The 26,823-nt window shown below is 42.8% G+C and overlaps 2 long non-coding RNA genes across 3 annotated transcripts; one reads left to right on the plus strand and one right to left on the minus strand.

The window, feature by feature from the left end:
- Window positions 1–14: 14 nt before the first annotated feature.
- On the minus strand, window positions 15–17,804 carry LOC144303888 (uncharacterized). 2 transcript variants are annotated; one of them, XR_013370896.1, is made up of 4 exons: window positions 17,635–17,804; window positions 9,970–10,090; window positions 9,519–9,590; window positions 15–831 (listed from the first exon to the last, which is right to left on the minus strand). It is a non-coding gene; the product is annotated as an uncharacterized LOC144303888 (long non-coding RNA). The 2 variants fall into 2 exon arrangements; XR_013370895.1 differs by lacking the exon at window positions 17,635–17,804 and having other exon boundaries at window positions 9,970–10,205.
- On the plus strand, window positions 16,909–19,878 carry LOC144303889 (uncharacterized). Its single transcript, XR_013370897.1, has 3 exons — window positions 16,909–17,284; window positions 18,098–18,206; window positions 18,529–19,878. It is a non-coding gene; the product is annotated as an uncharacterized LOC144303889 (long non-coding RNA).
- Window positions 19,879–26,823: the final 6,945 nt, after the last annotated feature.

A 26,823-nucleotide genomic window follows, 5' to 3' on the forward strand; every position in this document is an offset into this window, starting at 1 on the left:
GGCAGGAGGTCGCGCAGTCGTGCTCTCGCCCCTGGCCCCGTGGCGCGGCCGCCGCCGCATGGGACCTGGCACCCTCCGGCCCCGAGCGCGCCGCCCCGCGAGTTTCCCTCGGGCCTTGGGTGACGCTTAGCTCGCGACCCCGAAACCAAGAGAGGCCTCTCTCTCCATTTCCAAGCTCGGAAAGCATCTTCTGAATGCACACATGCCAGAGCAGTCGCAGCCGCAGGATTGCGGTGCAGCGTAAAGGTCCCGGTGACATGCACGCGCTGGTGTGACTGCGTGTGCAAGCCCCGCTGGAGATGACGCCCAAGGGCCTTCCGGGAAGCGGGAACCAAATGGCCCTTCTCTCTGCTTCCCTCCCCAGCCCCACCCCCTGATGGTCAGGCTTATCTCTGATTAAGAGATCGGCTTGTGGGCTTGTGCCGGGTGACAAGGCCCAGGAGTGGGAGAGGAAGTGGCCTCAAGGGGCGGGGGGTGTGCGGGGATCCAGCCTGCAGTGGAGTCTGAAGAGAAGTCTACTGGGGCACCCCGGGGGGCTGTGTCCCTTAACCGTCTGCCTTCAGCTCAGGTCCTGATCCCAGGACCCTGGGATCAAGCCCCAGGTCAGGCCCCGTGCTCAGTGCGGAGCCTGCTTCTCCCCTCTCTCCCTCTGCCTCTCCCCTGCTGGCCTGTGCCCTGGCTCTCACGCTGTCAAATAAATAGACAAAATCCGTTAAAAGAAAACAAAGACAAGTCTACTTGAGAGCCAGGTTCATACTGCACCCCAGGTTGGATACTCCACCTTCTTCACGCCTCGCTGCCCAGCGGTAAGCTGAAGAATGTTGGAAGAGGCTGTAGGAGAACAAAGATAAGGAGGGAGTTCTACAGAGATGCCACGCAGTGGGAGGCAGGAATGCGCTGCTAAATGCACCCAAAAGATGTTTCCTCCCTTCCTTCCCTCCTTCCTGAGTTGGAATTGAAATGCTTTAACAGGCAGTTGGCAAAGAACGTCATTCATCCTAAATAAGCAGTTTTTCCTGTGTTTGCTATTCATTAAAGTCTTGGAATTCCATGCCTCATGCACATTTCCATGTAGTTTGTCTTTATACATAAACATCAAAATGGATGCGGCCTATTACGTAAAGGTGTTAAACTGCAAAAACCTACCATGTGTTGTCGATTCACTAGAGAGAGCCCTGCACAGCTTCAAGTCAAATAAACTCGGCAGTACAAGTCACAAATAGTTTTGAAATGTCAATAATTATATTGGTAACAAAAGCACATTTTTAGGTTTCTGGGCAATGTACTCCTGAATTATTACCATTGCCAGGGCTCCCCACACTTGCTGCTGAAAAGAGACAAAGCATTCTCTCCGTCAGTGCACACCCTCTCCTGCACACGCCGCCGTGCAGTGACCCACGGGGAGAGGAAACCACCATGACTGCACATTGTTTAGCTCCCTAACCTCCAGCTGTGGGAACTGCTTCTTGGGCAACACAGTTGCCTGTCCTTTAACTCCCCTGGATGAATGGGCTCATTAAGGAGTTGCCCTAGAGGCCTTCTCTATTGGCTATTCTCCCGGACCCTAGTTGTCTTTCTCCACCCTATGGCTGGCCTGTCATTGCCATGGTCAACACGCCTTCTAAATATGACCACCCAAGTCCTCACCCCCTCTCATTGTGCACTCTGCCCCCTCCTGGAGGAGAACTTCCAGCGGTTGGGAGCAGTCATTCCAAGCATCCAGCTGAACCTGCACTTTTCACAAAGGCCACTCTTTCTTCGGGACACCACCAACCTCCTCCACCCCCACCCCCCACCCCTGGGATCCTAGGGAGGGAGGGTGGACCTAGTCAGCAGTTCTGATTCCTTGCTTTGCCTAAGGGCTGCTTCTTCCTCTGTTGGTAGGAAACCGTGAATTCTTTCATTGTTCCTCCTTACTGTGAAGCCTGACAGCCCAAATGGGAGACACAGCCTGGTCTGGGACCTAAGAGGGCTCTGTGGAGGGTGGGGAGAGTGGGTGCCTCAGGGTTTTCCATTTCCTGTAGGACAGGAATTCCCTTGTCCATATGTCTGTCCTGTGATGAGCATCTGACTTGAAGTCTCTTAAGGCAGGCATCCTGGGATTTGCTTTTAAGATTTTACAGATTTAATTACTAGGATCCTGGCTTTTTGTGCCTTGGTTTCTCCTAAGAAAGGTGAACACATTTGAATTAAATAAAAGCTAAATTCAGGGACGCCTGGGTGGCTCAGTGGTTGAGCGTCTGCCTTTGGCTCAGGGTGTGATCCCCGGAGTCCCACACTGGGCTCCTCTCAGGGAGCCTGCTTCTCCCTCTACTTCTCTCTGTGTGTCTCTCATGAATGAATAAATAAAATTAAAAAAAAAAAAAAACGCTAAGTTCAGATTTCCTATTGTGGCCCCCAAGACCATGGTGTACCTCCCTTTTCTCACAGTATGTCCACCCCATCTCTCTCCTGTTGTTTCTTTCTTGCTGCCTCTCCAACCAGATATCCCCTGCTACCAATGCCTTCTTTGTCTTTTTTCCTTTTTTGCCGCTCTTGAGCCCAACTGTAACCTTGGCACTATTTCCATCAGCTTCAGATGGGAGTCATTCATGAAGAAAACCTGGGACAATACTGAAGACCTCACCTTTTTCTGAATCCTCACCTCCACCACCTTTCAGTGGCCAAGAGCATCCCAGACCACTTGCTAAGGCTCCCAGAATACTTTTTAAATTTATTTTATTTATTTTTAAGTAGGCTCCATGCCTATCATGGAGCCCAACATGGGGCTTGAACTCACGACCCTGAGATGAAGACCTGAGTTGAGCTCGAGTCAGATGCTTAACTAGCTAACTGGCTGAGCCACCCAGTTACCCCAGAATACTATTAAAAAAAAAAAAAAATACTGGGAAGCCTGGGTGGCTCAGCAGTTGTGCACCTGCCTTTGGCCCAGGGCATGGTCCTGGAGATCCGGGATCAAGTCCCACATCAGGCTCCCGGCATGGAGCCTGCTTCTCCCTCTGCCTGTATCTCTGCCCCCCTCTCTCTTTCTGTGTGTCTTTCATGAATAAATAAATATTTTTTAAAGATTACTAAGTGTCAATAGAAGTCACAAAAATTGTGGAATATTCTAAATGTTTACATTAAATAAATTGATCCCTAAGATATACTCATAAAACACTATAGTTGGACTGTTTCTGAAAGATAGCATCTAAAGTCTAAATACAGGTGCATTGTGAATTTGGGGTTCCAGTCAAAACCTTTATCTATTTCCCTTCGAAGAAACTTCTAGTCCAATTCTTCTTACCTAGCTTTTAACCAGCTACTGATACATTAGAGCAGCAAAGGCAGAGCGTTTGAGCCCCGCCCCGCCCCGCCCCACCCCCAGGCCAGGGCAGTCCTCTTCCCTCTCCCACCTCCCCAGTAATGCTGGGAGTGGAAAAGTGTTGATTCCTGCCTTTAGGTGTTCACCAATGACCAGATGGTGGCTGTTAACGTCATTCTTTTTAAAGCATGACTGGTTTTGCAACACCACACACGAGGATATTTTTAAATTAACCTAATTGTTTTTAGCTCTCTTTTTGAATTAATAAGTATTTTAGAATTGGCATCATTTGAAAGAAGAACAGCAGAATGTTGGTAACTACTGGAACTGGGTGATAGGTACTCAAGCAAACAATGTGCTGGTCTCTCTACTCTTGTGTGTATTTGAATTTTCTATAATAAAATAGAATAAAAACAAGTAAATATTCTTGATTCTATATTTGCTCTGAATACTAGTATTTAAAATATTCTGAATTTTCCTTAAAGTCAAGAAAACAACCTTTTAGTTCTTCCTATTTTCTGCTTTTTAAAAATTATCTTGCTTTGTGACTGTAAGTTTTTTTTAGTATAACCTGAGATATAAAACCTAGTTTATTAAATTATGACTTTTACATTAGAAATATTGTTTTAAAGCATTCAACTGTTGAAAAACATTTATTAAGACTTACTAAGGCACAAACTACCAGTTATAAAATAAGCAAATCATCAGAATGTGAATATATAGTGTGATCGTTATAGGTAATAATACCGTGTTGCATATTTGAAAGTTGCTAAGAGAGAAGATCGTAGAATTCCTTATAAGAAAAAAAATTGGGGCACCTGGGTGGCTCAGTGAGTTAAGCATCTGCCTTCCACTCGGTCATGATCCCAGGGTCCTGGGATCCAGCCCCACATCAAAAATAAAACAGCAAAAAAAAAAAAAAAAAAAAGATTTACTAAATGCCCCACTGCAGATGCAGCAAGTGATATGCGAGAAGAAAAAATTAACCAACTTATTGGTAAGCATGGAGTAGAGCTATCTGTGAAGTCCCAAGGAAAGCTGGAAAGAAGCAGCATCCCATCTGTGTAAGGGGCAATCAGAAAGGTTTCTCAGAGATTAAGAAACTTGAATTAAGAATGAGAAACTCCTTGAAGAATGAAAGGAGTTTCACTAGACTGGGCAGGTGGGAGGAGGTGGAAGTGGAATTATTCCAAGAAGGTATTGTGTGCGTTTGGGTACCAAGGTAGGGGGCCAGCACACTCCAAGTATGCCAGATACCTCTGTATAAATCTGCAGTGTGTGCATTGGCACAGGGGGTGGCAAGGACAGTGGAAGGGACCCACCAAGATAAAGTTAGGCGGGTGGGCAAAGGCCAACTTATGAAGAACCTCAGAAACCATGCTAAGAAGTCCAGGCTTTAGTAAGTCTAGGAGATGGCTCAGGACTCTGCATTTTAGCGAGTACTTGACATGATTTCAATGCAGGTGGTCCAGAGATCTCACTGTGAGAACTATGACTCAGAGGGCTTCAGGGGCAAACAGACTTGAGTTCTGGTTTTATTCTGCCTTGTACTGGCTGTGTGATTTGTCGCAGGCTGTGTGATTTGTCGCAGGCTACCTATGCCTAAATCTCAAATTTCTCACATATAAAATGGGAATAATAAAGATACTTGCTTCCTAAGGTTGCTGTAAGGATTAAATGAGCTACTTAGCACAGGACCTGGAACATTAGAAGGGCTCAAAATGTATTTGTTGCTATTGTTATTTTGCTTAAAAAGTTAACCTTGGCAGCCCTGTGGTGGGCAAATGGAATGTGAAGAAAGTGACAGAAGACCTATATTTATAAAATGTCAGGCATGATAGTAGTACCAAAAGACACATAAAGAAGTACCAAAGACATAAAGATTGAAACCAACCCTCACATACAAAGTGGACTAAGAAGAGTTATACTGATAAAAGTTATCAGGGCCACTAAGTATAGTTGTGCAGGTTGTGCACTGCACCACAACACTGCATCCAAAAAGGTACCATTTCCATTTCAGACATCATAGATTTGCATATTTATTATAATAATTTTTTAGAGATGACAAGCATCTTGTTTTAATTAAATGAGGATAATACAACAATTTTTCAACGTATGGAAATAAAGTGCCTTGACGAGGAAATGGCAGATTGCTGTATTTATAGGTCCAAGGAATCACGTTTTCTGGTATCCACACCCTTGTGTAGTCTACTGCCATATTAACTCTGAGCTTGGCTTTAGCCATTGGGACATGAGAAAATATGACACAAGCAGAGCTTGCAAAATTCCCAATTAGAGCCAGCATGCCGGTGATTTTCCTTTTTTCTTTTTTAAAGATTTATTTATTCATTTATGATAGACATAGAGAGAGAGAGAGAGGTGGAGACACAGGAGGAGGGAGAAGCAGGCTCCATGCCGGGAGCCCGACGTGGGACTTGATCCCAGGACTCCAGGATCGCGCCCTGGGCCAAAGGCAGGCGCCAAACCGCTGAGCCACCCAGGGATCCCCTGTCTGATTTTCTAGAGCCTTCCTTCATCATCAAAAGATGACAGCTGCTGACCTAAAACAGTTATAGGCACCACATCTTCATTCAGAGGAGGAAGGAAAGAAGAGATGGAGGCGATGCCACCCACAGCTTCTTTTCTTAGAAAAGTAAAAATTTTTCAGCAACATTTGAACAGACTTTTATTTGTATCTTTGACCAGATCTGTGTCATATGGCCATTCTTAGCTGCAAAGGAGCTGTGGAATATTTAGTTTTCTCAGTCTCTGTAGTAAAACACGACAAGTGAATAGGAGTTTGGGAAAGGTTGCTGGGTTGGGTAAGTAGCAGCATCTGTCACAGAACCTTTTCTTTTTTTTTTTTTTTAAAGATTTTATTTATTGATTCATGAGAGACAGAGAAAGAGAGAGGCAGAGACACAGGCAGAGGGAGAAGCAGGCTCCATGCAGGGAGCCCGATGCAGGACTCTATCCCAGGACCCCGGGGATCACGCCCTGAGCTGAAGGCAGACGCTCAACCACTGAGCCCCCCAGGTGACCCTGTCACAGAACTTTTAATCATGGATCCCACATGCAGCCATTCTCCTCTGAGTAGCACAAGGGCATACAATGTGGAAACATAAGACACTTTACTATTTTTTAAGTATGATGCATGAAAACTCTTTAAACCTAGTTAATGATCTTTGAGACCAGGCTCAATTCATTTCTATTGAACATTCATAATAATGCCTCTACAGAGAAATCAGAAAGTTAATCAAAAGTGCTCCTGACTGGGAGGAGAGGAGCCTAAATTATCCATCACCAACTCCTAAGTGAGTGACTATTAAAGCTTATGGACTGAGACCCATTAGTGAGAATTTTATTTTACATCATAATCCAGGATACACATGCACACATACATGTGTGTTTCATAAACATAGTACTTATCCTTATTTCATGGGACATCCTAATATTTCTATCAAATTTAAAGTCTTCTCTTTTTTTTTTTTTAAGATTTTATTTATTTGACACAGCGAGAGAGAAGGAGAGAGAGAGAGAGAGAGCATGAGCAGGGGGAGAGGAAGAAGCAGGCTCCCCGTAAGCGGGAAGCTCAATGCCGGGCTTGATCCCAGGACCTGATGGGGGGATCATGACTTGAGCAGAAGGCAGATGCTTGACCTGCTGAGTCACCCAGCAGGGTGCCTCTAAATTCTTTTTAAAAATTGCTTATGACCCACCAAATTAATTGCATCACCCACTAATTAATTGGCCATCATGTGTAATTTGAAAAGCACTATGATAATCTGAGGCCAGGAACATTTTTCTAGCCGAAGGGAATAGCAGATGCAAAGGCCTTGAGTTTGGACCTAAGGCCAGCAAGGCTACAGCCTAGTGGATGGAATGAGGTGGGAAACATCAGCAGGGGTCTGTCATGAAGTCTGCAGGCCACAGCAGGAAGTTTGGGATTTATTTTTTCCCCCATGGTTTTAAGCAGGAGAGTGACATGATATGATCTATTTTCTAAAATAGTTTCTCCTGACCTCATGCTCAGTCCAAGGATGATTCCAGAATGACCTAATTTTCTCTAAATTTAACACAAGTCTGAGATGACTTTAAGACCCTTCTTAAAAAAAAAAAAAAAAAAAAAAAAGACCCTCCTTAGAGGATACTCTTAGTCTCCCCATATTTGTTCAGTTAACTTCATTTCCTGGTTCCTTTCCCTACACATGGGCTCCTGCTCTCTGCTGAGCTCCTTTGAAGACCAGTCTTACAGGAACTCTGAAGTTTTAAAATTCTCTTTCTATCAAGTTCAGTACCTTTCTTGCCTTTTGTCACTAAATATCCACATATTTGCTGGCCGCCCCATCCTGCTGACTGGAGTCCTGCAGACACAGATTTTTTTTTTTTTTTTCTGATTTGCAATGTTGACATTTGGAAGGACATCTCTAAGTTTTGGCAATGGGCTCCTTGCAGCTTGAAAGTATGTCTTCTATCCCAGCGGGGATCTCTGTGTTTGCTAGTCTACTGTGGCGCCTGCTGTGGGGAGCTGCCACAAGTGGTTTGAGTCCAGGCTGAAAAGGAAGCTGGGAGGGGAGCACAGAACAAGAGGTGGGCAGATTTCCCAGGGCCTAGGACTCCTTCTTGGCCCATCCCCAGGAGATGAGTTCCAGCTGCTTTTCTTTTCTTAATCTTTCTCCTCTCCCCTGCCTCCTTTCCGGCTGGGCCCCCAATCCCTCCCTCCTCTGGCCAACCCCCAAGCCGTACAAAGATTCGAGTGGAAAACATCACTGTTGAAAGGAAGGAGTCCAGGGCCTGGGAGGCTGAAAACAAGAGGAGGGAGCCTCTCCTCAAAGCTGTGTTCCATGGACCTACCACCTCTTGTCTAGGTAAAGACAAGGGGATGCAGCAAACAGTCAAATGTGTTTTCTTTTGGCCAGTTAGCCCCCTTACCTCCCACCGCCCCCACTTTCCCACCCCACACTCAGGACTTTCCCCAAGCTCCTGGAGAGCATCGGACCAGATTTCTTTTACTTGTGGTTTCCAAAATAGACACTTTCAAGGCCTGGGGGTAAAGATGCTTTTAGGAAAGAGATGGAGGAGGGAGAGAAGGAGGAAAAGAAGTCGCTTTGAAAAGTGGAGAGCTGGTGAGTCAGGAAATTGTAATGGTTAAGGGCAGAAGCCCCATCCAGATTCACATCAAACATGGTTTACCACCCTGTCTCTACCACTTATTCACTTTGTCAATTAAAGTTGGCTATTTTAACCTCTCTGAGCCTCTATGTCCTCACCTGTAAAATGGGCATACTTGTACTCAGCTTTCAAGGCTGAGAATTGGGATTCTTAACGTAATTAGTATCTCCACTAGTAAGTACTTGATAAATGGAGTGTCATTATAATTAACATCCTTCGTGTAAAAAGAGCATTGGAATAGAAGTGGGCCATATCCACTGAAGAAAAGAACAATAGATTAACTACTGAGGAGCTTCAGAAACATGAGCTATAAGTTTAATACTATATGTATCTTTAAAAATCAGATCTGGTCATTTCCGACAGGCTCTCATGTCTCCTATCAGCCACAAGCTTTATATATGTGTGGAGTAGGAAAGATGAGTAGATGTTTTTCCCCATTTCACAGATGAATTGAGGCCCAGGAAGTTACGAGACCATGAATGGAAAAGCCCTGCAGACTGCAACATAGCACACAAAAACAAGATTGGATCTGGGTTTTTCTTGTCCCACAAACTGATGAGCAATGGGACAGTGCCCAGAACTTTAGTATCCCAAGTCTGTCTTCAGTGTTTTCTGCCCTGGATCTCAAAAGAAGGAAAAGTCAAAAGAAGGCTAGCAGATGGAGAGAGACAGTCCCAAGTTCAGGCAGAAGGAGGCAGGTATGAGTTTGTGGATTGGTGTGTTTGCATCCACAAGCCCGGGAGGGCTGGCAGAGGCATTGGGCTGAGGCCAGTGTGGTGTTCCCAGAAGTAGCGCCTGAAGATTGCAGCCCTAGTGATAATAGGTATAAAGTGGGAGCTCAACATAATCTGAACACAAAGCAAATTAAACAGAAATATTTTCCCAGTGAAAATGCTTTTGAAGGGAAGTCAAGCTCAGAAACAGAGAAAGCAATGGCACAGTATTAGGAGTGAGTTTTATAAACTGACACCTACAGGGTCTGGCTCTCCCCTTGCAAGCCCTGGGAATGATGGCTTGGATTTCACACAGGAAGAACACATACCTGGTTCTGGATCCCAATCAGTGACTTCGCCAATAAGAACCAAGAGAAAGCACACTGAGGGTAGGTTATCAGCTGAAAATAAATATAAATCAGAAACCAGACTTGCACAAAATTATGCAAGCTGTACACCTGGTCCTATATTCTCTTTGGAATAGGTTTCTGAACACCGCTTTTCTTTTTCCTTTTTTTCCCCCAATCTCAATCTGCTCTTCTAGTATATCCTTCTGAACCTTTGTTAAACCTGATGTTTCCGTTAAGCTAACCAGCTATTTGGATATAAGGACCTTCAACTCCTCATATCCCAAAGTAGAAAACAGAACTCATCGCTCTCTCAAAAAACACATCCTCCCTCCTGTATTCCATATCTCAGGCATGGCACCCCCATCCACCCAGTCACCCAGATGGGAAATTGGGGTGTTCTCTGTGGGTGATTTCCCTCAGGCTAACTAACCTCTCTATCAAATTTTCTCCAATCTTTACCATTCTCTCCATCTCTCCTTGCCTCCTTCATTCTGTCCCGGATTGTGGCAGGATTTCTTCTCCTTTGGTGCCAGTGGTTCTTGCTCATGCAACTTCAAGGAATGAAGAGGTAGATCAGCAAAGCAGTTTATTGAGCGATAGTAAAGTGATTGTAGAAAGCTCCTGCAAAGGGAGGAGGCCCGAGGGGGTTCCCACTGGATTTTCTAAGTCTAGGGGGTTTTATGGGCTTGTGGACAACTGTTTAAATCTGATTGACCCTCCCTGCACCGGTCATCCAATCAGGTTTTTGTCACCCATGTATCACGTGGGAAAGGGTGGAGGGCTCCCTCCAGGGTGGTGAAAATCCTTTTAAGGGTGGTTTCCTCTTAGGGCATAGGAGGTGGGAGGGTGGGGGGCTGGGGCTTGGGCCTTGTCCCTGCCTGCCTTTCTTCCAACTATCCTTCATCACTATCCTCATCCACCCAGATAGCTAAGAGCAATACAGGCTCCAAACCTCAGCACTTTGCCCCTGTCTAGGATTCCCACCTGAGCCTGCAGTAACAAGCTACTTGGCACGGAGACTCCCGGGCCCCTAAAGTTCCCCACAGACCAATGCTGAGGGCCAAGGGAAGGAAAGGCTTTGAGACCCCCTAGGAAAAGGAACTGAGGAGATAGGCAAAGGTGCTATCAGGGACCTGATAGAAGACCAGGCACAGTTGTCCAGGCTACCTGGCCCTACTCTGCAGCCTCTGAGCACTTCTAGCCTTTTTTAAAGGGTGGAGTTATATGATTTAAATACATTCACATGGGATCCCTAGGTGGCGCAGCGGTTTGGCGCTGCCTTCGGCCTAGGGCGAGATCCTGGAGACCCGGGATCGAATCCCACATCGGGCTCCCAGTGCATGGAGCCTGCTTCTCCCTCTGCCTGTGTCTCTGCCTCTCTCTCTCTCTCTCTCTCTCTCTCTCTGTGACTATCATAAATAAATAAAAATTTAAAAAAAAAATAAATACATTCACATGCTGGTACAAGCATCACCACCAACTCTTTCCAGAACTTCTCCATCTCCACAAACTGAAACTCTGTGGCCATTAAACACTAATTCCTCACTCTCCTTCTCTCAACCCCTAGCAACCACCATTCTATTCCTCATCCCTATGAATTTGACTATTCTAGGTACTTCATCTAAGTGGAACCACATTATTTCTCCTTTTGTGTCTGGCTTATTTCACATAGAATAATTCCTTCAAGATTCATCCATGCTGGGATGCCTGGGTGGTTCAGCGGTTGAGCATCTGCCTTCAGCTCAAGGCGTAATCCCAGTCCTGGGATCGAGTCCCACATCGGGCTCCCTGTGAGGAGCCTACTTCTCCCTCTGCCTGTGTCTCTGCCTCTCTCTGTGTGTGTCTCTCATGAATAAATAAATAAAATATTTAAAAAAATTCATCCATGCTGTAGCATGTGTCAGACTTTCTTTTTAAGGCTAAATAATATTCCATGTATGCCTAGACCACATTTTGTTTATCTACTCATCCATCAGTGGACACTTGGGTGGTTTCCACTCTGGCTAGTGTGAATAATGCTGCTATATACATTGGACATGGTTCTCTTTCAATTCTTTTGGGTATATAACTCAGAAGTACAATTGTTGAATTATACGGTATAATTGCCTTTTAATTTCTTATTTCTCCAATAAGACCGTGAACTCTTAAGAAGACTGAGTCTTGACACAAATACTTGTTGAATAACTGATCATTAACTCGAGCCAAACAATTTTTTCTAAGAGATAAAGTTACAAAGATAAAGGATTGGGAGGGCAAGAGGGGTGGAGGCCTTCAAAAGGTTCAGATCCCAGCTAAATTTACAAAGCTTTCATTAAGATCTTCAACTGATGAGAGGATGGGAAGAAAGTTCCTAGGGAGGTTTTATCACTAGCAGTTAAGATCACAGGCCCTGGAGCCAGCTACCACTGGTTCCATAGTCTAGCTCTGTTATTTCCTAGCTTGGAGAGCTTTGGCACCTTAACCTTTCTCTGTAAAATGGGGATATTGTAATGGTTAGTTTATAGCGTTGTTGTGAGGTTCAAACACACGGAACACTTAGTGCCTTGCACAGAGTATGCTCTCAATAAATTCTGGCATTATTAACAAAATCAGAATTGAATTAGAGTATGGGTGAGGTTTGGAATATCTCAAGAAAGTACTGATTTCACTGGGGCTTCCACTTACACATAATCCATTTGGTTAGGAAAGTAGTTAACATTTGTTTTAAGTAGGCATTTTGTGTTGAGCCTGATAATTATTATTATTATGTGCTATGATTATAGATTATTTACATTTCAGAGGTACAGAAAATGAGATGCAGAGATGTTCAATCACTTAGCCATGAGTGCATGTTTACCAAGCGCCTGAGCATAGTTTTAAATCTAATCTCAAAGGAAAGTGGTCAAAGGGTGAAGTTGAGGGATGATACAAGCCTGCTGCCTTCAGAAGAGATGCTAGGGTGAGAGTGGGAGCCTTCAAGGGGTGGGGGAAAGCCCTGTGAACCATTCTTATGCAGGGGAGGGGAGCTACTAACTCCCAGGACAGCACTTTACTGGGCCTGTTACCAGCCCATGTGCTGACTAGCCCCCAGCTCCTCATCCGCCAACTACACCTACCCTAACACTCAGGGGCAGGCATTGGGACCTTATGGTCTTATGGCAGAGATGGCTACTTGCTATCCCTGTATTCTTTTTTCCTTTCCTTCTTGGTAATCCAACTGTGGTTTCTATCTGGGCACAAGAGCCCCTAGAATCAGGACTATTCTTGCCCTGGTGCATCTTCATCTGGAGCTGTTTTAGGTGGGAATGAGATGAACTTTACCTTGCTTAAACTACCATTAGTTTAGATTTTCTGTCACATTTTCTGTTAACCGAGTTAATACTCATGCCCTCTGTTTAGTAGAATCCCATCTCTGGTAGCATATACCTGGGCCTTCCTGTGCTCAGACCCAGGTTTAAGGGACCAATGTCCTGAAACTGCACTCCCACCCATTCCTCTACCACCCATTGGGAGAGGAGAGCATAGACTTAGTTTCCAAAATTACATCTTCACCTTCTGCATCTTTCAGTATCTTCTTTTAAACAAAGACTAGTAGCCACGGGATCAACAGCTTTATCAGTCTGTCAAGTTAGCAGAAAAATAAAACATTGTTTTCCCGGTGCCATGTCTATTAGAAAAGAAACCAACTATCAAAACCCAATCACTCTAGCTCTCTTGATTGAATAGTGATATATTATTCATAAAACTGAAAAAAATTTTGATAAAGGAGTATAATTCTTTCAGCTTTTTTTTCTGATTTTCTACTTGGAAAATACATGTAATTTGTTTGAGGAGCCAATTGTTATAGACAATCCTGTAACCATTTGTTTATGCATTTATTCATAATTCATTCCAAATATAGTCATTCATTCTTTAATTCAAAAATATTTGTTAGTATTTCAGGGATGTGTGGGTGGCTCAGGGTTGAGCATCTGCCTTTGGCTCAGGGCTTGATCCTTCAGTCTTGGGATCAAGTTCCACATCAGGGTCCCCGCAGGGAGCCTGCTTCTCCTTCTGCCTCTGTGTCTCTCATGAATAAATAAAATCTTTTCAAAAATACTTGCTAGTATTTCAAAGTGGAAAGTTAAAAACAACAACAACAACAACAACAACTAAAAACTTAAGTAGAAGGGCACCTGGGTGGCTCAGTTGGTTAAGTGTCTGCCTTCATCTCAGGTCATGATACTGGGTCCTGGGATTGAGCCCCAATTCGGGCTCCCTGCTCAGGGGGGAGTCTGCTTCTCCCTCTCTCTCTGTGTGCCGCTCTCCTTGCTTGTGCAGACTCCCTGTCTCTGTCAAATAAACAAAATATTTTTTAAAATAAAATAGGTAAAAACTTAAGTAGAACTTCTTTGCTCATCCAGGTAGGTACTTGAGGAACAAAAATGCAGAAACTTCACCCCTGGTAGTCCAGTTAGTTGAGAAGAGAAAAATAATACCCAGGAAGGAACTAGAGCTTATATCCAGACTGGACTGAGACTCTCCTGCTACGAGCTGGTCCAAATATAGGGCACATTTTACATACATGAATATGAAGGCTCCATTAAAATAAAGTGTCTGCCCCTGGGGAGAAAGAAAGAGGGCCAAGGGGTTAGGCTGCAGGGACAAGCCTCCAGAGACTCACCTCCAAAGTGCCTATCTTGCCAAAAATTCTTGGCCAGTTTAGTGTCTCATGCTTCTAACATCCCCCCTCCTAGAAGCCCATTCCACCTCCTCCAGGTAGAGGGCAAGCCACTAGGTGCCTTGGACTAAAGCATAAAATTAGATGTATCAGGGGAGGGTTGGCTAAATAATTTCTAAAATCCCCCAAGATTGAATGATCAAAAATTCACAAGAATGACTATCATTAATTTGAGCGCTTACAAATATATCAGATATTTTATACCCATTGTTTCATTTGATTCTTGTAACTGTGAGAGATACATACTTTCATTACATTCATTTTACAGATAAAAAATAGAGACGTGGAAAACTCAATATCATGGTCATAAGGTCATAGATAAACCTCAGAACCCTGGACTATCACTTTTTTTTTTTTTAAGATTTATTTATTATTTATTCATAGAGACACAGAGAGAGAGCGAGAGACAGAGAGGCAGAGACAGAGACAGAGAGAGGCAGAGACACAGGCAGAGGGAGAAGTAGGCTCCACCCAGGGAGCCCTACCTAGGACACAACCGGTTCCGGGATCAGGCCCTGGGCTGAAGGCGGGGCTAAACCGCTGAGCCACCCGGGCTGCCCCAGACTTATTCTTAAAGCCTATGTGTTAAAGACAGGTGCCACCTTCTAAGCAGCTTTTTCCACCTCTGTCTCATGGCATTTGGTAGCCCCTACACCACGCTTACCCATTCTCCTTGGTGTATAATCATTTATATAAATGTCTTTCCAAAACAGGAGTTCCTCGGAAGAAGGAACAGGTCTTAATCATTTTTGTAACACTGTCTGCTTAGAACATAGGACCTGGCACACAAAAACTTAACAGTCACCAAAAACTTAACAATCACAAGCATGTGATTGTTGTGTACATGAAGATTTTGTGCCTTTCTCCTGCTCTGCCATGTTATCATTAAAGAATAGGTCTCTGAATAGAACACACTCTTCATATTTACTGAGCACTTCCTAAAAGCCAAGTGCTGCTAGGTCCTTTAAAGTATACAAAGATAATTAAGAGACAGTTGCTATCCTTCTGGAGCCTACAGTTTACAAGATAAGATGGACACATAAACAAATGAGTTGGCTGCAAAGCTGACTGCCATGGGAGGTAAAGCAGAAACATAAATATATCATGTTGTTGAGTGGGATGCCATTTTTTATAAAGATTTTTTTTTAAGATTTTATTTATTCATGAGAGACAGACAGAGAGAGAGGCAGGGACACAGGCTGGAAAGGAGCCTGATGCGGGACTCAATCCCAGGACTCCGGGATCATGACCTGAGCCAAAGGTAGATGCTCAACCTCTGAGCCACCCAGGCGTCCCTGTGACGCCATTGATTGGCAGATGTATCATTATTTTAAGTATTAGTAAAAAAGAAAAATTGCTGCTAACTAACCTACACACATCACTGTTTTTTGAAGACGCATCCTTGTTTCAGAGATGTTATAAATGCTTTTAAAATGTACCTCTTGGGGCAGCCCTGGTGGTACAGCGGTTTGGCGCCTGCCTTCAGCCCGGGGCGTGACCCCGGAGACCTGGGATCGAGTCCCATGTCGGGCTCCCTGCGTGCAGCCTGCTTCTCCCTCTGCCTGTGTCTCTGCCTTTCTCTCTGTGTGTCTCTATGAATAAATAAATAAAATCTTAAAAAAGAAAATGTGCCTCTTGAAGGAAGTACTACCCATACAAGTAACAACATGGATGAACCTTGGAAACACTATCTTATGTAAAAGAAGCCAGTCTCTAAAGACCACATGTAGTGTGATTTTATTTATTTATTTATTTATTTATTTATTTATTTATTTATTTATTATTTCATTTATATGAAATGTCCTGAATAGGCAAATCTATAGAGATAGAAATTAGATTGGTGGTTGCTTAGGGCTGGAGAAGATTGGTGGCAGCAGATTGATGGCTAGAGAGTACGGAATTGGGTTGTGGAATGAAGAAAATATTCTAAAATTGATTGTGGGATGGTTGTACAACTCTGTGACTGTGCTAAAAGCCATTGAACTGTACATTTTTAAATGGATGAATTTGAATGGTATGTGAATTATATCTCAATATAGCTGTGTCAATTTGGCTATGTCTCGAAATAGGTTGGGAAGGCAAGGGCTGGTGGGGGGAGAGTAAATCAGATGGGGAGAGATCTAGGGAAGCTTTCTGGAACGGGCATTGACACCTAGAATATGGGTGGGAATCGCACCATGCAGAAATAGAAAACAGTTTGGGGAAGGTGATGCCAGCAGAGATAACAGCATAAGCAAAGTCCAGGAGGCCAGGGTACTGGATAAAGTGCAAAGGAGAAGCAGAAAAGACAGGAGTAGCAATTGAAGGAAGAGCTCAAAGGTAAGCTGGCCCACATGGAGAAGGGCATTGACTGCCAGACTATGGGCTATGGCTTTTCAAGATGTAAAAACAAGCCTTGAAATTTTCCCCAACTGCCTGTCTTTAAATTTTGGCAACCCTATCCACAAAAAGAATGCATTAGGAAGTCTTTTCTTCCAGCCACAGGGCACAATTATTGACCTGACAGGCAGTAAAATCCCCTTTGGAACTTGGAGCCAGATGACGAAAAGGTCAGAAAGGCAAAGGGCATTGCCACTTTCCAGTGTTTAAACAGTGCTGGGAAGAACCAGGGCTTCTGGCAGGGAGCCACGAAATTCCAAAGGTCATGTGTGGCAGCAGAGTCCGGAAGCTGGAAGCGAAGAGTCATCACCATGCTAGGAGTCACATAGGAGGAATTAGAATCATACTTCTCTCTCAAAGGGATTGAAAATTGAGAACAAAATGAAACGGGGAGGAGGAAGTGTGCAGAGTTTGGGAAAGAACACAATTGGTGTCCGGGCTGACAGGAACCAACTAATTGAAGAATGAGCTCCTGGGCTCAGACACTGTCTTTTTTTTTTTTTTTTTTTCTTTTCTCTCTCAGATACTGTCTTTTGTAAGCCACACCTGAGTTTGCCTGCCTTAAGAGTAGCAAGAGCCTGAGGCCCCAGAGGACACTGGGGTACAAAGGAGGCACAGACCAGGGCTGGAAAGGCGTCCTCACTGGCGAATCCCCTGAGCCCTGCAGGTAGGGAGCAGCCCCCTATGTGCCCTCCTTCTGATTTTGAGCTTGGGAAAGGGCCTCCAGGTAGCTCTGCTGTAGCTCCAGGTAGCTCTGCTTCCCTCGAAGAGGGAAGTGGAGGCAATGGATAGGTTGAGAACTGTAGAGCACACAGCAGCCAGGGTCCCCGGACCTGGGTGTCCCAGGTACTCAGGCAAGAGACATCTGTACTAAAAAGCAGAGAAGAAAAGGCCCACCTGCGTCTGTCTGCCCTTCAGCTTATCTCTTCCATTTCCAGTAGACCTTTTTGCAAGTTTCAAGTGAGCCAATTATTTAATTTAATAATGAAGAATATGAACAGCACAGTCTACTCTTACCCTTCTCAAAAATGCCGACACAATTCCCAAGAAATGCAGAAGACCATGAGCTCAGAAAGGCTGCTGTAGAGGCCCACCAGCATGCTCAGGCTTTCTTCCTCAGAGGAAAGTCTTCGATTTAGAATAACAGCGTTCAGGCTACACCGTGCAGAGTGCAGTGGCAAGCAAAAAAAAAAGTAAGCCATTGGCAATGTGTGCTAAATGGAAGTGTTTATTTACCGGCGGTATAAACCTGCCCACTACTACAAAGGATAAGAGGCCACCGATCGCATCTTGTGCCTGTTAGTACTCACTGCCCTTGGGGATTAAGTGCGGACTGTCATCATGCAGTCTGGGTTTTTCCAAATAAAACCTGAAACCCTCTCTTCTTGGTCTGTACCCGTGTGTCCATAGAGAGCAGTCACAGCAAGAACTACTTGGCCAATCCTGTGGATCTGATAAGGCTCTTGCTTTCTTCCTTAAGGTCAAGAGAGGTGTGTACCCTGCCCCCTTTCTGGATCCCGGGCCAGCCTTGCCCTTCTCAGCCCCAAGGCTGTGACACCTGGTGTCTGATTCCAGCTGGAGCCATAAAGGTAGGGCAGGGCAGAGGAATCTTTGTCTGGAAGGGCTATGATGTTATGATTGTAACGTGACTGAAGTGGGCATTCCTGTCAGAATGGTAGGCAAGGCTGAAGGTAGGCTTGGGGGACATCCCACAATGCCCTCAGGCTCAGCCCCAGACAAAAAGCTGAAGGACCTACTCCCTCTGAAATTGTGATTCTGTCAGGTCTGGGATCAGCGCAGAAATCTGCATGTTTCGAAAAGCATCCCAGACCACACTTCCAGAAGCACCGAAATAGAAGGCATGGGACAGCTTCACATTGCCTGAGACTCACCCAACTTTATCCTCTGCAGAGCACATTCCTCCTGGATAAGCTGTCCAAACCCACCATAACATCTGCTGTTCAACCTGACATCGCATGGACCTTTACTGCATCTTTTACACGCAATCGGAAGCATCCATTGGACACAAAAGAGGCACCCATGATGCTCTTTCCAGTGTGTAGTACCTTCCCCCCCACCCCAGACAGTGTCAGTCCCTCTCTCTGTCTCCATTTATGAAAATCCTACCTATCTTACAGGGCTTAAGTGCCACCTCTGCCATGAAACCGTCCTTTATCTTTTGAAACCATAATAATCCTCTTTCCTTTAAACTTACAGATTTCCCATTTGCCCTCTATACTGTTCATAGGATGCTTGCCTCGTTTGTTTGTTTGTTTGTGTTTGCTGTGGTCAGTTGTGTACATTCTCCGCACTAGACTAAAGTCCTGGATGGCAGAATGTCCTCCATTCTACCTAATTTTGGGGTATACATAGCACAAAGGAAAATAAACCCCTTAAAAATTGGAGAGAAGACAAATCTGGTTGCTTCTTCAGTGAAAATCTGTTGGGTTTTGCCTACCTGGAATCCACCCCTCTTCTTCTGGTAACAGCATCATCATGATACACTTACTCTGTTCATGCACAAAAACTGGTTCTCTGGAGCAGTCATGTAACCAAGATCTAGATAATAAATGCATTCTGTCTCCCTAAACACCATGGCTCAGCAATGGGCACCTAACCCAAGCCAGGCCAATGCAGTTTAATTGTAAGAGTTTTTTAGTGAACTATTGAGAGAAAGAGAAGCTTTTATTCAGCCGGACTTGAAACTGAAAAGATGTGTGCCTGGAGCCTGTTAGAAGCCATCACTTGAGGAGAGCCTGCTTGAAAATGAAGTCAATATGCAGCAGAACTGATCCGAAAATGCGTTGATGACATTGTTTGAATCCTTGGATCCAGCTGTGCCAGAAACTTTGAAATTACATAAACCAACAAATTTTGAACTGGGTTTTCCTTTGCTTATAATGAAAAGAACACTGCCTAATGAATCCTCTGAAATTTCAGTTGGCATAACCAACATTCAAAGCCATCTTCCTGTCAAAGGGTGATGGAAGAATTTGATTATACTCCAAGTTTCAATAAAGAAAAAATGGAAAAAAAAAAAAGAAAAAATGGAGGGATACCTAGGTGGCTCAGTTGGTTGAGCATCCAACTCTTCATTTCGGCTCAGGATCAAACTACATGTCAGACTCTATGCTCAACTCAGAGTCTGCTAATTTTTCTCCCTCTGCTCCTCCCCTACTCACACAGCACTCTCTTTCTCAAATGAATGAATAAATAAAATATTTTAAAAAATGAAAAAATGGATATTTCTAGGAAGTTGGAACTACAATACATTGGTAATTTGGTAAGTAAAAACAGAATGAATTATATCGTGGCCTGAATTGTGACCTATTGTGTGAACAAAAGAAAAATGGAGCAAGGAACCCCAAAAGTCAGCAATTAGCAATGCCCATTTGGACACAGGTAAGGAGAAAAAGTACACTGGCTTATGGACTCAGGTACTTCTGGCAGGTCTACACCTGTTGCAGCTCAGCTAACTGCGGGCTGAACAGAGATCATAGTTCGTTCACAAGCAACTTTGTGATGATAACTTCCCCTTAAAGTAGTGTTCAAGGAGAAAATTTGTTTATGCCATCAATATCAAAGCTGCGTAACAGTTTGTGATCTCACTGTGAACAAATAATTTGGCTCTCTGGTTTTATAACCAGGCTCCATAAGCTTGAATAATTTGACCTTTCCTTTTGTGGTGTGAAGACAAAATCAAATTTTGGGCCCAGGAAACTGACGGTCAGATCCCAGATGGTGTTGAGTTCATCCTGTGAACCTTTTTGTGCACAGGTATTCTAGGGTCTGTGATTTATTTTAAAACATGTGTGTTTGTTAGGTTAAGCTGAAACCCTGGAACAGGCAACCCATTCCATCAGAAAGCACTCCACTCGGGACGCCTGGGTGGCTCAGCGGTTGAGCGTCTGCCTTTCACTGGGGTTATGATCCTGGGGTCCTGGGACCAAGTCCCGCATCGGGCTCCTTGTGGGGAGCCTGCTTCTCCCTCTGCCTCTCTCTGTGTGTCTCTCATGAATGAATGAACGAATAAAATCTCTTAAAAAAGAAAGCACCCCACTTCGGAGTCACTGTTTGTGTTCACACACTTCAGTCAATAACCAGTAGGTTTCCAGTAAATATATTTTAGTGTCAGAAATGGGATTCTATTGGGAAACTAGTGATGCTTTAATAGCATGACTGATGTTAGAAATGGGCCTTCAGTGGTGAAGTTAAAAGGCATTCAAGGCTAAAAAATTCTGTAGAGGTCTTCTCTATCTTTACATGAGCAAGATATAAAAATCTGGCAAGGCCTGAATCTTTAGTGATGGTGCCTGAGGCTTGTCATTAACCAGTTCCATGAGGAGTCATTGGTTTATGAGGATTTCTGATTGTATGATGCCCACTAGAAGCAGCCTACCTTGAAAGAACGTCTCATGTGGAGTCTGAGGAAAGCACCTAAAAGGGCCGAAATCTAGTACTTAGGCTCTCTGAACAGTTGTATAAGTTGTGTTGTGTCTGCTGGCTAGTAAGTATTTTATTCAATAGTGTCTGTATGTGCAACAGGATTTGGTCTAAAATGTGCTTTCATTATAACTTGGTAGTTTCTCATGTGCTTCATGAGTGCTGCTAGGTCATTGAATCCATACCATATACCCATACCGGAAAGCATTATTATTTCCATCTGACCATTGAAAATTCCAAGAAACTATATTACTTGCCCAGAGCATAAATTCCAGGGCCTGAGTAACTCCAAGTCCATGCCCTGGCCACTGAGGTGGTAGGAATCTCCGGCTGCAGGACAGTCACCAGAACAACAGGTCTGAACTCGATCTCAGTTGCTATACTTTGCCTTAAGGTGTTTGTCAGTCCCTTCCCAGATTCTTCAAGGGTTGAAAGTACTTGCCTACTTCTCTCCTCTCATTGGAGAACTCCAAATTTCTCATGAAGATCAGGAATCATAGGCTTTGCTCCGATATCTGTCTGCATGATCTTTAAATGTTGGCAATTTTAAGATCCCTCAGGACCCCAAGGTTCAGGGAGAAGGACTCCTCATTGAGAAGACCTGGCTTTCCTCAGGCACTGATGGCTTCTGTTTTCTTGGATTGCTGGGAGCTGATTTTGAAAGCAAACAATGCCAGGCTTTCTGAAGGGGGTTACATAGGAAACAGATGTTCGAATTCAGCTTGGGTTCATATGCTTTTGTGGCTGATAATTTCTTGGCTTACCTGTCTGCCTGAGGCACTGCCACCCCACCAGTATTTGGTAGGGACTCAGTCCCAACAAAGCAACTGAGGACAATAGCCTTCTGAGCAGGGCATTGTGACAAGACTATCTCTGGCTTCAGCAGGCAGCCGTCAAAGGCCCTAAGGAGAAGCCAGCATGACCATTAAGGGGAAGCGGGAGGGTGTCATTGGCTGCCAGGCTTTGCTGGCTGAGAGCCCCGAGCCTCATGCCAGGGTCCTTGGTATGATGGATGGCAGCAGGCTGGCCACTGCGCAGTGGTGACCTGAGAGAATGCAAGGCACAGCTCAGACTCTGGAGGCACGTCGGAAGAATGAAGTTGGATGAGCGAGAAGCTTCCAGTGTTTCAGAACTAGGACGAGAAACTGTTCATCCTTGATTGGAAACTGAGGAAGCTAAGTTGCATTAGCTCCCATCTGGCAACTGACCGAGGAAGCCCTCCTGTTTCCAACAGCTACTTTTAGCTGCCCTTTGCTGAGCAAACATAACTCTCCCAACAAACCATGAGGTCAACCTTCTAAAATCTCTTTCCGAATTGTATAGGGAAGTGAATAATGTCAGGGATCAGAAGGCTTAAAGCAAAGGGGACTATGTTTCATCAGGGTTTGTTTCTTCTTTTTTCAAGTTGATTGATTTCCTATATTTAATTTAAACAAACTACCAATAGACTTTTGAACTGTGTTTGTGAACTTTCTAGCTATATTCACTAATAGGCCATCTTATAGAACAAAAAAATGCTCTAACACTATCCCCAAATCTCTACCTTCCTTTCATTTGAGCCATCAGAACTAATTCCAAGTCTCAATGAGGAAAAAGCATGTAAGATTTAAGAAATGACAAAAGCTAACACGTATATTGCCTGCCAGACACAGGGTTTTACAAAATAACTCATTTAATCTTCACAAAACCCCGCGATCCTAATTTTACAGAAGAAATTGAGGAACAGAGAAATTAAGGAAGTTGCCCAAATTTACATGGTTGATGAGTAAAAGAGCACAGGTTCACATCTTAGCAGCCAGACTCCAGAGTCCAGGCTCTGAATATTATACTCCATATCTTGCTACATCTGTTATTTATACCTTTAAAGAATTACTCAATTTCATGCAAATTGTCATAAATTCTCTTAGTCCATAGTGATATCCTCTCTTGCATTTCTGATACTGGTAACTTGTGTTCTCTTTCCTTTTCTCTTGTTTAGTCTACCCAAAGGTTTATCAATTGTATTGACCCTTCAAGTAAATCAACTTTTGTTTCACTTGATTTTTCTATTTTTGTCCAATTTTATTTCGTTTATTCTCTGATCTTTATTTCCTAGCTTCTATTTAAATTTGAGGTCATTTTGATCTTTTTTTAGCTTCTTTTTTAAAAAGTTTTATTTATTCAAGTAATCTCTGTACCTCATGTGAGTTTAGAACTTGTGACCCAGAGATCAAGAATCACACGCTCTTCTGACTGAGCCAGCCAGGTGCCTCTTCTTTTTTTTAGCTTCTTATGGTGGAATGCTTAGATGCTGGTTTTAGAATTTTCTTTGTGTCTCATATTAGTATTTAAGGGTGTAAATTTCCCTCTAAGCACTGCTGTAACTGAATCCCACAAATTCTGATATTTTATATTCCCATTATCATTCCACTTTAGACACTTGCTAACTTCTCTTACAAATTTCTTCCTTGACCCATGGTTTCCTTAGAAGTGTCTTGTTTAAATTCCAGATATTTGGAGATTTTACAGATATAGTTTTCTCATTTAATTACATTATCAAACAAGTATTCATTTTAAATTTATTGAGACATCTTATAACCTGGCATATGATCTCTCTTGACAGACATTCTGTGTGTACTTGAAAAGAATAGGTATTCTGCCATTGTTGGTATAGTATAGTGTCTATGCCAGTTGGGTCATATCGATAGTGTTTTCAAATCAATAACCTTACTGGTTATTTACCCAATTATCAATTATTGAGAGAAGAGTATTAAAATTTCTAATGCTAATTGTAGATTTGTCTATTTTTCTTTTTAATTCTACTGGTTTTTACTTTATGTATTTTTAAATTCTCTTATTAAGTGCATACACATTTAGAATTGTTATGTCTTTATGATGAATTGACCCTTTTATCATAATGAGATGTCTCTCTGTCATTGGTAATAGTCCTTGTCCTGAAGTCCACTGATGGCATATTTTATTTCATTCTTTTATTTTTAAACTCTTGTCTTTACATTTACAGTGTGTTTATTTTAAACAACCTATGTGAATCTTGTCTTCTTCCAATATGACACTGTTTGCTTTTAATTCTTGTGTTTAGTCTATTTATTTATTTACTTTTAAAGATTTTATGTATTTATTTATGAGAGAGACAGAGAGAGGCAGACACAGGCAGAGACTCTCCCTATGGGGAGCCTGATGCAGGACTGGATCCCAGGACCTGGGGATCATGACCTGAGCCAAAGGCAGATGCTCAACCACTGACCCACCCAGGCACCCCTAAAATCTTAAATATATTTACAAAAGCCCCATTAAAAGTCCTTGTCTGCTGATTTCTTCATGTCTGTCATTTCTGGATCTGCTTCTTTCTCTCGTTTTTTTTTTTTTTTTTTAAGATTTATTTATTTATTTATTTATTTATTTATTGAGAGGGAGTGTATCCAGGAGGTGTGGGGAGGGGCAGGGAGGAAAATCTCCATCAGACTCCCTGCTGAGTGCAGAGCATGATGTGGGGCTCAATCCAATGACCCTGAGCCGAAATCAAGAGTTAGATGTTTAACTGACTGAGCCACCTAGGCGCCCTTCTGGATCTGTTTCTATTGACTCCTGGCTAAAAATCATGTTTTCATGTGTTCTCACATGTCTGATAATCTATTTGTTGGATTCTGGACACTGTGAGTGTCTCATTGTTAACTTCCTATATTATGTTGTTTTCCTTTAAAAAGTGTTGAGCTTTATACTTGCAGGCGGTTATTTTAGCAGATCAGTCTTTATGAAGCTTATGCTCAAGCTTTTCTTGTGTGAGTTTAATGTACGCTTCATTTTAGGACCACTTTTGCTTTACTTCTAAGATGTGGCCTTTTTGGAGTCTACAGAATATCTGGCTGGTTGGAATTAGTATGTCCTTCAACCTGCAAACTCCAGTCATTGTTCAGTTTGCAAGTCCCTGGTAGTTTTTTGTTCTCTGGCCATGTTTTTATGTGTCTAGTCTATGCAGTCTTGCCATATCCACATACAGCCCGCTATTTACCCAAATACTCACAGGGTTCCTAGAAACACTTCCATAGTCCTTTTCCTGAATACCTTCTTTATTTCAGGTAACTTGCCCCACACATTCCAGTTGCCTCAACCTTCCCAAACTCTGACCTATACTTGCCTCTTCATTTCAGTGAGGCTGCCATGCTCTGTTTGCAACCCACTCCCCAACCAGTAATATAGTCCAGAAACCCAAGGAAATCAGAAGTTTCACCAAGTTTGTTTTCCTTCTCTCTGGAATCAAAGTTTTGCATTCCTGTTGCCTGATTCTGTTCGGTTTTCTAGTTATTTATTGCAGGAAGTCTAATCAGCTCTGAGTTATGCTATCATGACCACAGCAGATGTCAGGCTTGAGTTTTATTAAGATAACATTTACTGAGCCCTTACTCTCCATCAGATATCACGTTCAAAGCTTTTTCAGCATCATGTTTAATCTTCACATAAACCTCATAAAGTAGGTAATTTTTTTTTTTTATGAATACAAAACTGAGGCCTAGGAAGGTTACAAATCTTTCTCCAGCTCATGCAGCTGGTAAGTCATGGGCCAGGACCAGACCTTGTGATTCTGACTATCCTCCCTTCTCTTAAAAGATTTTCCTCCCTTTAATATTGAATTATTATTTTTGCTGATTATAAAAGTAATGCATGCTTACTGAATGAATGTTTTAAGAAATGAAGTATAAAAAGAATATTCTACAGTTCCTATGTTTTTCAAAATTTTTATTTATTTACTTTTGAAGATTTTATCTTTAAGTGATCTCTACCCCCAACGTGTGGCTCAAACTCACAACCATAAGATCTAGAGTTTCATGCTCTACTGACTGAGCCAGTCCAGCACCCGGCAGTTTCTACATTTGTACAACCCAAGGACAGCCACTGTTAATATATATATATACATATAACATAATATAAAAATATAATAATGATGTTTATATGTGTATGTATATATGTGTGTATGTGTGTGTGTATCAGGTTTGTTTTACAAAACTGGAATACTATGGAATCCTACCATAAATGTACACATACTCTTTGAAAATCTGCCATTTCCTCTTAATAATGCTTTGTACATATCTTATGTTGATGTATACATTCTTTGAGAACCGAGAGATTTTTATTTTTATTATGGAGATTTTCAACCATACCCCAAAGTATATAGAATGTCAAAATGAACTTCATCTACTCATCACTTAATCTAAAAATTATTCACGTTTTCCAATCTTTGAATATAATTTTTAATGGCCACCTCATATTCTAACACATAGATTTAGCATTACGAATTCAACCAATTCTGTGTTGTTGAACATTTGTGTTATTTTCCATTATTCTAAAGAACACTGCAGAAAAGATTTTCTAAGTATTTGTAAAAATATAGTTATTTCTTCAAGATAAATTCCTGTAAATAAAATTACTTGATGAAAGAGGATGAACATTTTAAGGCTTTTGAAAGAAACACGGTGCCAAAATTCTCCCTAGAAAGTTTATATCAATTTCCCTTACTTCCTCCCAGTAACAGTTTATTTTTTTTATTTATTTATTTTTTTTCCAGTAACAGTTTATGAGGTGCTATTTTACCATGCTCTCCAAGAACTACGGACGGAATGACACACTGGTGTTCTGTCTTTACTGCCTCCCATCCCCTACTCCTCAAATTAGCTATGGAGAGATTGGCTCTTGTATCAGTGAGATTTCCTCAAGGCTGAAAAATTGAAATGAGACTGGAGAACACCATTCTCTGTTCTACGCATCTCC

This window comes from Canis aureus, chromosome 33, assembly GCF_053574225.1.
Source record: "Canis aureus isolate CA01 chromosome 33, VMU_Caureus_v.1.0, whole genome shotgun sequence".
In the NCBI taxonomy this organism is placed as follows: domain Eukaryota; kingdom Metazoa; phylum Chordata; class Mammalia; order Carnivora; family Canidae; genus Canis; species Canis aureus.